Source organism: Oncorhynchus keta, chromosome 27 (assembly GCF_023373465.1).
Source record: "Oncorhynchus keta strain PuntledgeMale-10-30-2019 chromosome 27, Oket_V2, whole genome shotgun sequence".
Taxonomy (NCBI): domain Eukaryota; kingdom Metazoa; phylum Chordata; class Actinopteri; order Salmoniformes; family Salmonidae; genus Oncorhynchus; species Oncorhynchus keta.
This window is the reverse complement of record NC_068447.1, coordinates 4,842,897-4,857,896: the sequence shown is the minus strand read 5'-3', so window position 1 is coordinate 4,857,896 and position 15,000 is coordinate 4,842,897. Positions and strand designations below refer to the sequence as shown.

The following is a 15,000-nucleotide window of genomic DNA, read 5'->3' as shown; positions in this document are numbered from 1 at the left end:
AACAAGAGGGCCAGAGAGAGCAAGGAGAGTAGAGAGACAAGAGAGACAGAGAGAGCAGAGAGAGCAGAGAGACAAGAGAGAGCAAGGAGAGCAGAGAGACAAGAGAGACAAGAGAGAGCAGAGAGAGCAGAGAGACAGAGAGACAGAAAGAGCAGAAGGCAGAGAGAGCAGAGAGACAGAGAGAGCAAGGAGAGCAGAGAGACAAGAGAGACAAGAGAGAGCAGAGAGCAGAGAGAGCAGAGAGACAGAGAGACAGAAAGAGCAGAGAGAGCAGAGAGAGCAGAGAGACAAGAGAGAGCAAGGAGAGCAGAGAGACAAGAGAGAGCAGAGAGAGCAGAGAGAGCAGAGAGCAGAGAGACAAGAGAGACAGAGAGAGCAGAGAGAGCAGAGAGCAGAGAGAGCAGAGAGACAGAGAGCAGAGAGAGCAGAGAGAGCAGAGAGAGCAGAGAGACAGAGAGCAGAGGGACAGAGATAATACAAATGAATAACAATTACCTGATCTTGTCTACCTCTGCTAAGCTTCCCCCGTAAAGCAAGACAAATAATATAGGCCATATTAATATATGTATATATGTATATACATATATATATAGTATATATATATGTAGCTTAAGAAACAAGGTTCATGAAATTAATAATTTGCTAGTAACAGATGACCTTCATATTCTGACTATCCCTGAAACTCTGAAGTAATCTGGCTACAGGTTCATCTGCTTCACCTAAAGCCCATTCTGGTGGGACGCTGCTATAGACCACCAAGTGTTAACAGTCAGTATCTGGATAATGTGTGTGAAATGCTTGATAATGTATGTGATATTAATAGAGAGGTATATTTTCTGGGTGATTTTAAATAACGACTTGCTTTCATCAAGCTGCCCACTCAAGAGAAGCTTCAAACGGTAACCAGTGCCTGCAACCTGGTTCAGGTTATCAGTCAACCTACCAGGGTAGTTACAAACAGCACAGGAATTAAACCATCAACATGTATTTGATCACATCTTTACTAACGCTGCAGAAATGTGCTTGAAAGATCCATAGAATGTAGTGATCACAATACAGTAGCCATATCTAGGAAAACCAACGTTCCCAAAGGCTGGGCCTAATATAGTGTATAAGAGGTCAGGCTGGGCCTAATATAGTGTATAAGAGGTCAGGCTGGGTCTAATATAGTGTATAAGAGGTCAGGCTGGGCCTAATATAGTGTATAAGAGGTCAGGCTGGGCCTAATATAGTGTATAAGAGGTCAGGCTGGGCCTAATATAGTGTATAAGAGGTCAGGCTGGGTCTAATATAGTGTATAAGAGGTCAGGCTGGGCCTAATATAGTGTATAAGAGGTCAGGCTGGGTCTAATATAGTGTATAAGAGGTCAGGCTGGGCCTAATATAGTGTATAAGAGGTCAGGCTGGGCCTAATATAGTGTATAAGAGGTCAGGCTGGGTCTAATATAGTGTATAAGAGGTCAGGCTGGGCCTAATATAGTGTATAAGAGGTCAGGCTGGGCCTAATATAGTGTATAAGAGGTCAGGCTGGGTCTAATATAGTGTATAAGAGGTCAGGCTGGGCCTAATATAGTGTATAAGAGGTCAGGCTGGGCCTAATATAGTGTATAAGAGGTCAGGCTGGGCCTAATATAGTGTATAAGAGGTCAGGCGGGGCCTAATATAGTGTATAAGAGGTCAGGCTGGGCCTAATATAGTGTATAAGAGGTCAGGCTGGGCCTAATATAGTGTATAAGAGGTCAGGCTGGGCCTAATATAGTGTATAAGAGGTCAGGCTGGGTCTAATATAGTGTATAAGAGGTCAGGCTGGGCCTAATATAGTGTATAAGAGGTCAGGCTGGGTCTAATATAGTGTATAAGAGGTCAGGCTGGGCCTAATATAGTGTATAAGAGGTCAGGCTGGGCCTAATATAGTGTATAAGAGGTCAGGCTGGGTCTAATATAGTGTATAAGAGGTCAGGCTGGGCCTAATATAGTGTATAAGAGGTCAGGCTGGGCCTAATATAGTGTATAAGAGGTCAGGCTGGGTCTAATATAGTGTATAAGAGGTCAGGCTGGGCCTAATATAGTGTATAAGAGGTCAGGCTGGGCCTAATATAGTGTATAAGAGGTCAGGCTGGGCCTAATATAGTGTATAAGAGGTCAGGCTGGGCCTAATATAGTGTATAAGAGGTCAGGCTAGGTCTAATATAGTGTATAAGAGGTCAGGCTGGGCCTAATATAGTGTATAAGAGGTCAGGCTGGGCCTAATATAGTGTATAAGAGGTCAGGCTGGGCCTAATATAGTGTATAAGAGGTCAGGCTGGGTCTAATATAGTGTATAAGAGGTCAGGCTGGGCCTAATATAGTGTATAAAAGGTCAGGCTGGGCCTAATATAGTGTATAAGAGGTCAGGCTGGGCCTAATATAGTGTATAAGAGGTCAGGCGGGGCCTAATATAGTGTATAAGAGGTCAGGCTGGGTCTAATATAGTGTATAAGAGGTCAGGCTGGGACTAATATAGTGTATAAGAGGTCAGGCTGGGTCTAATATAGTGTATAAGAGGTCAGGCTGGGTCTAATATAGTGTATAACAGGTCAGGCTGGGTCTAATATAGTGTATAAGAGGTCAGGCTGGGCCTAATATAGTGTATAAGAGGTCAGGCTGGGCCTAATATAGTGTATAAGTGGTCAGGCTGGGTCTAATATAGTGTATAAGAGGTCAGGCTGGGCCTAATATAGTGTATAAGAGGTCAGGCTGGGCCTAATATAGTGTATAAGAGGTCAGGCTGGGTCTAATATAGTGTATAAGAGGTCAGGCTGGGTCTAATATAGTGTATAAGAGGTCAGGCTGGGTCTAATATAGTGTATAAGAGGTCAGGCTGGGTCTAATATAGTGTATAAGAGGTCAGGCTGGGTCTAATATAGTGTATAAGAGGTCAGGCTGGGCCTAATATAGTGTATAAGAGGTCACGCTGGGACTAATATAGTGTATAAGAGGTCATACAATAGGTTTTGTTGTGATTCCTATGTTGTTGATATAATAATATTTGTTGGTCTGTGGTTTGTAATGAGGAGCAACCAGACGCTGCTGGTCTGTGGTGTGTAATGAGGGGCAACCAGACACTGCTGGTCTGTGGTGTGTAATGAGGAGCAACCAGAGCTGCTGGTCTGTGGTGTGTAATGAAGAGCAACCAGACGCTGCTGGTCTGTGGTGTGTAATGAGGAGCAGCCAGACGCTGCTGGTCTGTGGTGTGTAATGAGGAGCAACCAGACGCTGCTGGTCTGTGGTGTGTAATGAGGAGCAACGAGACGCTGCTGGTCTGTGGTGTGTAATGAGGAGCAACCAGACGCTGCTGGTCTGTGGTGTGTAATGAGGAGCAACCAGACGCTGCTGGTCTGTGGTGTGTAATGAGGAGCAACCAGACGCTGCTGGTCTGTGGTGTGTAATGAGGAGCAACCAGACGCTGCTGGTCTGTGGTGTGTAATGAGGAGCAACCAGAGCTGTTGGTCTGTGGTGTGTAATGAGGAGCAACCAGACGCTGCTGGTCTGTGGTGTGTAATGAGGAGCAACCAGACGCTGCAAATTGAAATATGAAATTGTTAATTTCAGTTACTAATAACAATGCATCCATTAAGAAAATGATTGTAAAAACTGTTGAATCCCGTGGATTGATGAGGAATTAAAACATTGTATGGTTGAGCAGGATGAGGCCAAGGGTTGGCAAATAGATCTGGCAGCACAAAAAATTGGCAAAAGTACGGCATATTGAGAAATCACGTGACTAAACTGAATAAAAAATTTGAATAAACTATAAAATAAAATAAAGATAAATGACATAAACAATGAGAGTAAAAAGCATTGGAGCTTTTTTGGGAAAAAAGGCAGACTGGATGCCATCATTCGTTTGAATCAGATCATTTATCACAAAGCCCACTGATATTGGCCAACTACTCTAATGATTTATTTCATTGGCAAGATTAGCAAACTTAGGCATGACATGCCAGCACCAAATACTGACACTACACATCCAAGTATATCGGACCAAATTATGAAAGAAAAGCGTTGTAATTTTGAATTCCGTAAAGTGAGTGTGGAATAGGTGAAAAAAAAGTATTATTGTCTATTAACAATGGCAAGCCACCGGGGTCAATCTGGATGGAAAATTACTGAGGAGAGGATGGGGAGTGGATGATATTGCCACTCCTATTTACCATATCTTCAATTTACTAGAAAGTGTTTTGCCCTCAGGCCTGGAGGAAGCTAAAGTCACTCCACTACCTAAGAATAGTAAAGCCCCCTTTATTTGGCTCAAATAGCCGACCAATCAGCCTGTTACCAGCCCTTAGTAAACTTATTTTTTAAATGGTGTTTGACCAGATACAATGCTATTTTACAGTAAACAAATTGACAACAGACTTTCAGAATGCTTACAGAGAAGGACATTCAACAAGCACAGCACTTACACAAATGACTGATGATTGACTGAGAGAAATTGATGATAAAAAAGATTGAGGGGCTGTTTTGTTAGACTTCAGTGCAGCTTTTGACATTATTGATCATAGTCTGTTGCTGGAAAAAACGTATGTGTTATGGCTTTACACCCCTGCTGTAATGTGGATAAAGAGTTACCTGTCTAACAGAACACGGAGGGTGTTCTTTAATGGAAGCCCCTCCAACATAATCCAGGTAGAATCAGGAATTCCCCAGGGCAGCTGTCTAGGACCCTTACTTTTTTCAATCTTTACTAACATGCCACTGAGTAAAGCCAGTGTGTCTATGTATGCGGATGACTCAACACTATACACGTCAGCTACTACAGTGACTGAAATGACTGCAACACTCAACAAAGAGCTGCAGTTAGTTTCAGAATGGGTGTCAATAAATACGTTAGTCCTGAATATTTCAAAAACTAAAAGCATTGTATTTGGGACAAATCATTCACTAAACCCTCAACTAAAGCTTGTAATGAATATTGTAGAAATTGAGCAAATTGAGGAGATTAAACTGCTTGGAGTAACCCTGGATTGTAAACTGTCATGGTCAAAATATATTGATACAATAGTAGCTAGGATGGGGAGAAGTCTGTCCATAATAAAGTGGTACTCTACCTTCTTAACAACACTATCAACAAGGCAGGTCCTACAGGCCCTAGTTTCTACCTTCTTAACAACACTATCAACAAGGCAGGTCCTACAGGCCCTAGTTTCTACCTTCCTAATAACACTATCAACAAGGCAGGTCCTGCAGGCCCTAGTTTCTACCTTCCTAACAACACTATCAACAAGGCAGGTCCTACAGGCCCTGGTTTCTACCTTCCTAACAACACTATCAACAAGGCAGGTCCTACAGGCCCTGGTTTCTACCTTCCTAACAACACTATCAACAAGGCAGGTCCTACAGGCCCTGGTTTTATCACACCTGGACTACTGTTCAGTCATGTCATCAGGTGCCACAAGAGGGAAAATTGCAATTGTCTCAGAACAGGGCAGCACAGCTGGCTCTTGGATGTACACAGAGAGATAACATGAATATTATGCATGTCAAACTCTCCTGGTTCAAAGTGACGGAGAGATTGACTTCATCACTCCTTGTATTTGTGAGATGTATTGACCTGTTGAATGCACCACAGGCACACAGCTCAGCCCGTAAAATAAAATCCCACAAGACATGCCACCAGAGTGAGCTGTGTAGTAGAGCAACAGTGGGTTAGGCTTTTCCTAATGAGTTTTTCTCTGTTACTCCCAGTATCTTCATCATGACTAAACCTAACCATTTCTCTGTCTTTCTCTCTTTCTCTCTGTTTCTTTCTCTATTTCTCTTTTCTCTCTGTCTCTGTCTCTCTTTTCTCTCTGTCTCTGTCTCTCTTTGTCTCTGTCTCTATATTTCTCTTTTCTCTCTGTCTCTGTCTCTGTCTCTCTTTTCTCTCTGTCGCTCTTTGTCTCTGTCTCTCATTTTTTTATTTATAAAAAGCCACCAGAGGTCTCTTCAAAATCCCCAAGTCCAGAACAGACTATTGGAGGCGCACAGTACTACATAGAGTCATGACTACATGGAACTCTATTCCACAGTACTACATAGAGTCATGACTACATGGAACTCTATTCCACAGTACTACATAGAGTCATGACTACATGGAACTCTATTCCACAGTACTACATAGAGTCATGACTACATGGAACTCTATTCCACAGTACTACATAGAGCCATGACTACATGGAACTCTATTCCACAGTACTACATAGAGTCATGACTACATGGAACTCTATTCCACAGTACTACATAGAGCCATGACTACATGGAACTCTATTCCACAGTACTACATAGAGTCATGACTACATGGAACTCTATTCCACAGTACTACATAGAGCCACTCTATTCCAAAGTACTACATAGAGCCATGACTACATGGAACTCTATTCCACAGTACTACATAGAGACATGACTACATGGAAAACTCTATTCCACAGTACTACATAGAGACATGACTACATGGAACTCTATTCCACAGTACTACATAGAGACATGACTACATGGAACTCTATTCCACAGTACTACATAGAGTCATGACTACATGGAACTCTATTCCACAGTACTACATAGAGCCACTCTATTCCAAAGTACTACATAGAGCCATGACTACATGGAACTCTATTCCACAGTACTACATAGAGACATGACTACATGGAACTCTATTCCACAGTACTACATAGAGACATGACTACATGGAACTCTATTCCACAGTACTACATAGAGTCATGACTACATTGAACTCTATTCCACAGTACTACATAGAGCCATGACTACATGGAACTCTATTCCACAGTACTACATAGAGCCATGACTACATGGAACTCTATTCCACAGTACTACATAGAGTCATGACTACATGGAACTCTATTCCACAGTACTACATAGAGACATGACTACATGGAACTCTATTCCACAGTACTACATAGATACATGACTACATGGAACTCTATTCCACAGTACTACATAGAGCCATGACGACATGGAACTCTATTCCACAGTACTACATAGAGCCACTCTATTCCAAAAGTACTACATAGAGCCATGACTACATGGAGCTCTATTCCACAGTACTACATAGAGCCATGACTACATGGAACTCTATTCCACAGTACTACATAGAGCCATGACTACATGGAACTCTATTCCACAGTACTATGTAGAGCCATGACTACATGGAGCTCTATTCCACAGTACTACGTAGAGCCATGACTACATGGAACTCTATTCCACAGTACTACGTAGAGCCATGACTACATGGAACTCTATTCCACAGTACTACATAGAGCCACTCTATTCCAAAGTACTACATAGAGCCATGAATACATGGAACTCTATTCCACAGTACTACATATAGCAATGACTACATGGAACTCTATTCCACAGTACTACATAGAGCCATGACTATATGGAACTCTATTCCACAGTACTATATAGAGCCATGACTACATGGAACTCTATTCCACAGTACTACATAGAGCCATGACTACATGGAACTCTATTCCACAGAACTACATAGAGACATGACTACATGGAACTCTATTCCACAGTACTACATAGAGCCACTCTATTCCAAAGTACTACATAGAGCCATGACTACATGGAACTCTATTCCACAGTACTACATAGAGACATGACTACATGGAAAACTCTATTCCACAGTACTACATAGAGACATGACTACATGGAAATCTATTCCACAGTACTACATAGAGACATGACTACATGGAACTCTATTCCACAGTACTACATAGAGTCATGACTACATGGAACTCTATTCCACAGTACTACATAGAGCCACTCTATTCCAAAGTACTACATAGAGCCATGACTACATGGAACTCTATTCCACAGTACTACATCGAGACATGACTACATGGAACTCTATTCCACAGTACTACATAGAGACATGACTACATGGAACTCTATTCCACAGTACTACATAGAGTCATGACTACATTGAACTCTATTCCACAGTACTACATAGAGCCATGACTACATGGAACTCTATTCCACAGTACTACATAGAGCCATGACTACATGGAACTCTATTCCACAGTACTACATAGAGCCACTCTATTCCAAAGTACTACATAGAGCCATGACTACATGGAACTCTATTCCACAGTACTACATAGAGACATGACTACATGGAAAACTCTATTCCACAGTACTACATAGAGACATGACTACATGGAACTCTATTCCACAGTACTACATATAGTCATGACTACATGGAACTCTATTCCACAGTACTACATAGAGACATGACTACATGGAACTCTATTCCACAGTACTACATAGATACATGACTACATGGAACTCTATTCCACAGTACTACATAGAGCCATGACGACATGGAACTCTATTCCACAGTACTACATAGAGCCACTCTATTCCAAAGTACTACATAGAGCCATGACTACATGGAGCTCTATTCCACAGTACTACGTAGAGCCATGACTACATGGAACTCTATTCCACAGTACTACATAGAGTCATGACTACATGGAACTCTATTCCACAGTACTACATAGAGTCATGACTACATGGAACTCTATTCCACAGTACTACATAGAGTCATGACTACATGGAACTCTATTCCACAGTACTACATAGAGCCATGACTACATGGAACTCTATTCCACAGTACTACATAGAGACATGACTACATGGAACTCTATTCCACAGTACTACATAGAGTCATGACTACATGGAACTCTATTCCACAGTACTACATAGAGCCACTCTATTCCAAAGTACTACATAGAGCCATGACTACATGGAACTCTATTCCACAGTACTACATAGAGACATGACTACATGGAAAACTCTATTCCACAGTACTACATAGAGACATGACTACATGGAACTCTATTCCACAGTACTACATAGAGACATGACTACATGGAACTCTATTCCACAGTACTACATAGAGTCATGACTACATGGAACTCTATTCCACAGTACTACATAGAGCCACTCTATTCCAAAGTACTACATAGAGCCATGACTACATGGAACTCTATTCCACAGTACTACATAGAGACATGACTACATGGAACTCTATTCCACAGTACTACATAGAGACATGACTACATGGAACTCTATTCCACAGTACTACATAGAGTCATGACTACATTGAACTCTATTCCACAGTACTACATAGAGCCATGACTACATGGAACTCTATTCCACAGTACTACATAGAGCCATGACTACATGGAACTCTATTCCACAGTACTACATAGAGTCATGACTACATGGAACTCTATTCCACAGTACTACATAGAGACATGACTACATGGAACTCTATTCCACAGTACTACATAGATACATGACTACATGGAACTCTATTCCACAGTACTACATAGAGCCATGACGACATGGAACTCTATTCCACAGTACTACATAGAGCCACTCTATTCCAAAGTACTACATAGAGCCATGACTACATGGAGCTCTATTCCACAGTACTACATAGAGCCATGACTACATGGAACTCTATTCCACAGTACTACATAGAGCCATGACTACATGGAACTCTATTCCACAGTACTATGTAGAGCCATGACTACATGGAGCTCTATTCCACAGTACTACGTAGAGCCATGACTACATGGAACTCTATTCCACAGTACTACGTAGAGCCATGACTACATGGAACTCTATTCCACAGTACTACATAGAGCCACTCTATTCCAAAGTACTACATAGAGCCATGACTACATGGAACTCTATTCCACAGTACTACATAGAGACATGACTACATGGAACTCTATTCCACAGTACTACATAGAGACATGACTACATGGAACTCTATTCCACAGTACTACATAGAGACATGACTACATGGAACTCTATTCCACAGTACTACATAGAGCCATGACGACATGGAACTCTATTCCACAGTACTACATAGAGCCACTCTATTCCAAAGTACTACATAGAGCCATGACTACATGGAGCTCTATTCCACAGTACTACATAGAGCCATGACTACATGGAACTCTATTCCACAGTACTACATAGAGCCATGACTACATGGAACTCTATTCCACAGTACTATGTAGAGCCATGACTACATGGAGCTCTATTCCACAGTACTACGTAGAGCCATGACTACATGGAACTCTATTCCACAGTACTACGTAGAGCCATGACTACATGGAACTCTATTCCACAGTACTACATAGAGCCACTCTATTCCAAAGTACTACATAGAGCCATGAATACATGGAACTCTATTCCACAGTACTACATAGAGTCATGACTACATGGAACTCTATTCCACAGTACTACATAGAGCCATGACTACATGGAACTCTATTCCACAGTCCTACATATAGCAATGACTACATGGAACTCTATTCCACAGTACTACATAGAGCCATGACTATATGGAACTCTATTCCACAGTACTATATAGAGCCATGACTACATGGAACTCTATTCCACAGTACTACATAGAGCCATGACTACATGGAACTCTATTCCACAGAACTACATAGAGACATGACTACATGGAACTCTATTCCACAGTACTACATAGAGCCATGACTACATGGAACTCTATTCCACAGTACTACATAGAGCCATGACGACATGGAACTCTATTCCACAGTACTACATAGAGCCACTCTATTCCAAAGTACTACATAGAGCCATGACTACATGGAACTCTATTCCATAGTACTACATAGAGACATGACTACATGGAAAACTCTATTCCACAGTACTACATAGAGACATGACTACATGGAACTCTATTCCACAGTACTACATAGAGACATGACTACATGGAACTCTATTCCACAGTACTACATAGAGTCATGACTACATGGAACTCTATTCCACAGTACTACATAGAGCCACTCTATTCCAAAGTACTACATAGAGCCATGACTACATGGAACTCTATTCCACAGTACTACATAGAGACATGACTACATGGAACTCTATTCCACAGTACTACATAGAGACATGACTACATGGAACTCTATTCCACAGTACTACATAGAGTCATGACTACATTGAACTCTATTCCACAGTACTACATAGAGCCATGACTACATGGAACTCTATTCCACAGTACTACATAGAGCCATGACTACATGGAACTCTATTCCACAGTACTACATAGAGTCATGACTACATGGAACTCTATTCCACAGTACTACATAGAGACATGACTACATGGAACTCTATTCCACAGTACTACATAGATACATGACTACATGGAACTCTATTCCACAGTACTACATAGAGCCATGACGACATGGAACTCTATTCCACAGTACTACATAGAGCCACTCTATTCCAAAGTACTACATAGAGCCATGACTACATGGAGCTCTATTCCACAGTACTACATAGAGCCATGACTACATGGAACTCTATTCCACAGTACTACATAGAGCCATGACTACATGGAACTCTATTCCACAGTACTATGTAGAGCCATGACTACATGGAGCTCTATTCCACAGTACTACGTAGAGCCATGACTACATGGAACTCTATTCCACAGTACTACATAGAGCCACTCTATTCCAAAGTACTACATAGAGCCATGACTACATGGAACTCTATTCCACAGTACTACATAGAGACATGACTACATGGAACTCTATTCCACAGTACTACATAGAGACATGACTACATGGAACTCTATTCCACAGTACTACATAGAGACATGACTACATGGAACTCTATTCCACAGTACTACATAGAGCCATGACGACATGGAACTCTATTCCACAGTACTACATAGAGCCACTCTATTCCAAAGTACTACATAGAGCCATGACTACATGGAGCTCTATTCCACAGTACTACATAGAGCCATGACTACATGGAACTCTATTCCACAGTACTACATAGAGCCATGACTACATGGAACTCTATTCCACAGTACTATGTAGAGCCATGACTACATGGAGCTCTATTCCACAGTACTACGTAGAGCCATGACTACATGGAACTCTATTCCACAGTACTACGTAGAGCCATGACTGCATGGAACTCTATTCCACAGTACTACGTAGAGCCATGACTGCATGGAACTCTATTCCACAGTACTACATAGAGCCACTCTATTCCAAAGTACTACATAGAGCCATGACTACATGGAACTCTATTCCACAGTACTACATAGAGTCATGACTACATGGAACTCTATTCCACAGTACTACATAGAGCCATGACTACATGGAACTCTATTCCACAGTCCTACATATAGCAATGACTACATGGAACTCTATTCCACAGTACTACATAGAGCCATGACTATATGGAACTCTATTCCACAGTACTATATAGAGCCATGACTACATGGAACTCTATTCCACAGTACTACATAGAGCCATGACTACATGGAACTCTATTCCACAGTACTACATAGAGCCATGACTACATGGAACTCTATTCCACAGTACTACATAGAGCCATGACTACATGGAACTCTATTCCACAGTACTACATAGAGCCACTCTATTCCAAAGTACTACATAGATCCATGACTACATGGAGCTCTATTCCACAGTACTACACAGAGCCATGACTACATGGAACTCTATTCCACAGTACTACATAGAGCCATGACTACATGGAACTCTATTCCACAGTACTACATAGAGCCATGACTACATGGAACTCTATTCCACAGTACTACATAGAGCCATGACTACATGGAACTCTATTCCACAGTACTATGTAGAGCCATGACTACATGGAACTCTATTCCACAGTACTACATAGAGTCATGACTACATGGAACTCTATTCCACAGCACTACATAGAGCCACTCTATTCCAAAGTACTACATAGAGCCATGACTACATGGAGCTCTATTCCACAGTACTACATAGAGCCATGACTACATGGAACTCTATTCCACAGTACTACATAGAGCCATGACTACATGGAACTCTATTCCAAAGTACTACATAGAGCCATGACTACATGGAACTCTATTCCACAGTACTACATAGAGCCATGACTACATGGAACGTTTTTTTTTCTCCCAGCCTGACCTTCAGGTTTAAACTCATGATTATCTATCTTCATTTTAGTTTTATTGTATATTTTCTGCACCTAAAAGCCCTTGATTGGGTGTACAATGTGAGCCTTCCTCACTGTGTGTGTGTGATGTTTGTGTGCCCATCTTTACCTGGAACACTGAGGCGAACAGGGCGAAGGCGATGGTCCTGGCCCCGATGGTGAAGAGGTGCCACAGCATCTGGACAATCACAGCCTTGTAGGACATCGGGAGCTTGTCATCTCTGGAGTCCCTCAGAGTCTTCTGGTAGGACGCTATCATCCAGGCCAGAGAGACCAAGGAGGCTGAAGCAGAGAGACCTGGGGACAACGAGGGATGACAGGACAGGAAAGGAGGATGAATATGCACCTAAATTCTTAACAGGATAAAGATGAGAAAAAAATAAGAAATAATTAAAAGAATGTGTGTTTAAAAAAACTTTATTTAACGAGGCAAGTCAGTTAAGAACAAACTCTTATTTACAATGACGGCCTACTCCCAGACAACGCTGGTGTCACGCCTTGGTCTTAGTATTTTGTGTTTTCTTTAATTATTTGTTCAGGCCAGGGTGTGACATGGGGTTATTGTATTGTCGTATTGGGGTATTTGTAGGCATTGGGATTGTGGTTGATTAGGGGTGTGTCTAGTATAGGCTTGGCTGCCTGAGGCGGTTCTCAATTAGAGTCAGGTGATTCTTGTTGTCTCTGATGGGGAACCGTATTTAGGTAGCCTGGGTTTCACTGTGTATTTCGTGGGTGATTGTTCCTGTCTCTGTGTAGTTTCACCAGATAGGCTGTAATTCGGTTTCACATTCAGTTTGTTGTTTTTGTATTTGTATAGTTATTTCATGTGTCACTTTCTTCATTAAAGACATGAGTAACCACTACGCTGCATTTCGGTCCGACTCTCTTTCTACAAACGAAGAACGATGTTACAGCTGGGCCAATTGTGTGCCGCCCTATGGGACTCCCAATCACAGCCGGATGTGATACAGTCTGGATTCGAACCAGGGACTGTAGTGACGGCACCTGCACTGAGATGCAGTGTATACAAACAAAATTGGTACATTATATTGTTTTATACTATCCCAATTACCTCTCAGATAAAGAGATTTTTTGTTTTACAAGTAATAATTTTCTTCTCAAAAAGATTGTTGACGCACTTGTTTTCAACACCTTTCAATGCCTCAATACCTTGTGAGGATAATGGCACTGGGCATTTTTGTTTTATGAGTTGGAGAACACATTGGAAGAGATCTTTGACCTCCAGACAGAGATGAGATGGGATGCTTGACATCATTCATCTGCTCTCATGGGAACCGCCCTCTTCAATTCAAACCACAGGCTTTCAATGGGGTTCAAGTCCGGAGACTGAGATAACCATTGCAAAATGTTGATTTTGTGGCCTCCCCCAAAAAAAAAAAAAAAATATATTTGTGGACTTTGTTGTGTGCTTGGGGTTATTATCTTATTGGAAGATACACTTGCTGCCAAGTTTCATCCAACTGGCAGAGGCAAGCAGGTTTTTTGCTAAAATGTCCTGGATCTGTGGAAGCAAAATATAGCCACATAACATCAAAGATCCACCAGCATATTTGACACGAGGTAATGGGTTTATTTTCTGCTCATTTTCACGGCAAACCTACCACTGATGTGTAAAAAGAGCAGTATTTTTATGTCATCCGACAAATGTAAACTCCCGGAGTTTACAAAATGGCACTTGGATTTGGAATTGGTGCATTGGTGGGTCGATGTACTGGGCCGTACGTACTGCCCTCTGTAGCGCCTTGCCAACAGTTGGTGGGTCGATGTACTGGGCCGTACGTACTGCCCTCTGTAGCGCCTTGCCAACAGTTGGTGGGTCGATGTACTGGGCCGTACGTACTGCCCTCTGTAGCGCCTTGCCAACAGCTGGTGGGTCGATGTACTGGGCCGTACGTATTGCCCTCTGTA

General features: G+C 41.9%; 1 pseudogene; it reads right to left on the bottom strand.

The window, feature by feature from the left end:
• The window catches only part of LOC127912367 (XK-related protein 7-like), a 126,782-nt pseudogene that overhangs the window by 1,067 nt on the left and 110,715 nt on the right, over window positions 1–15,000 (bottom strand).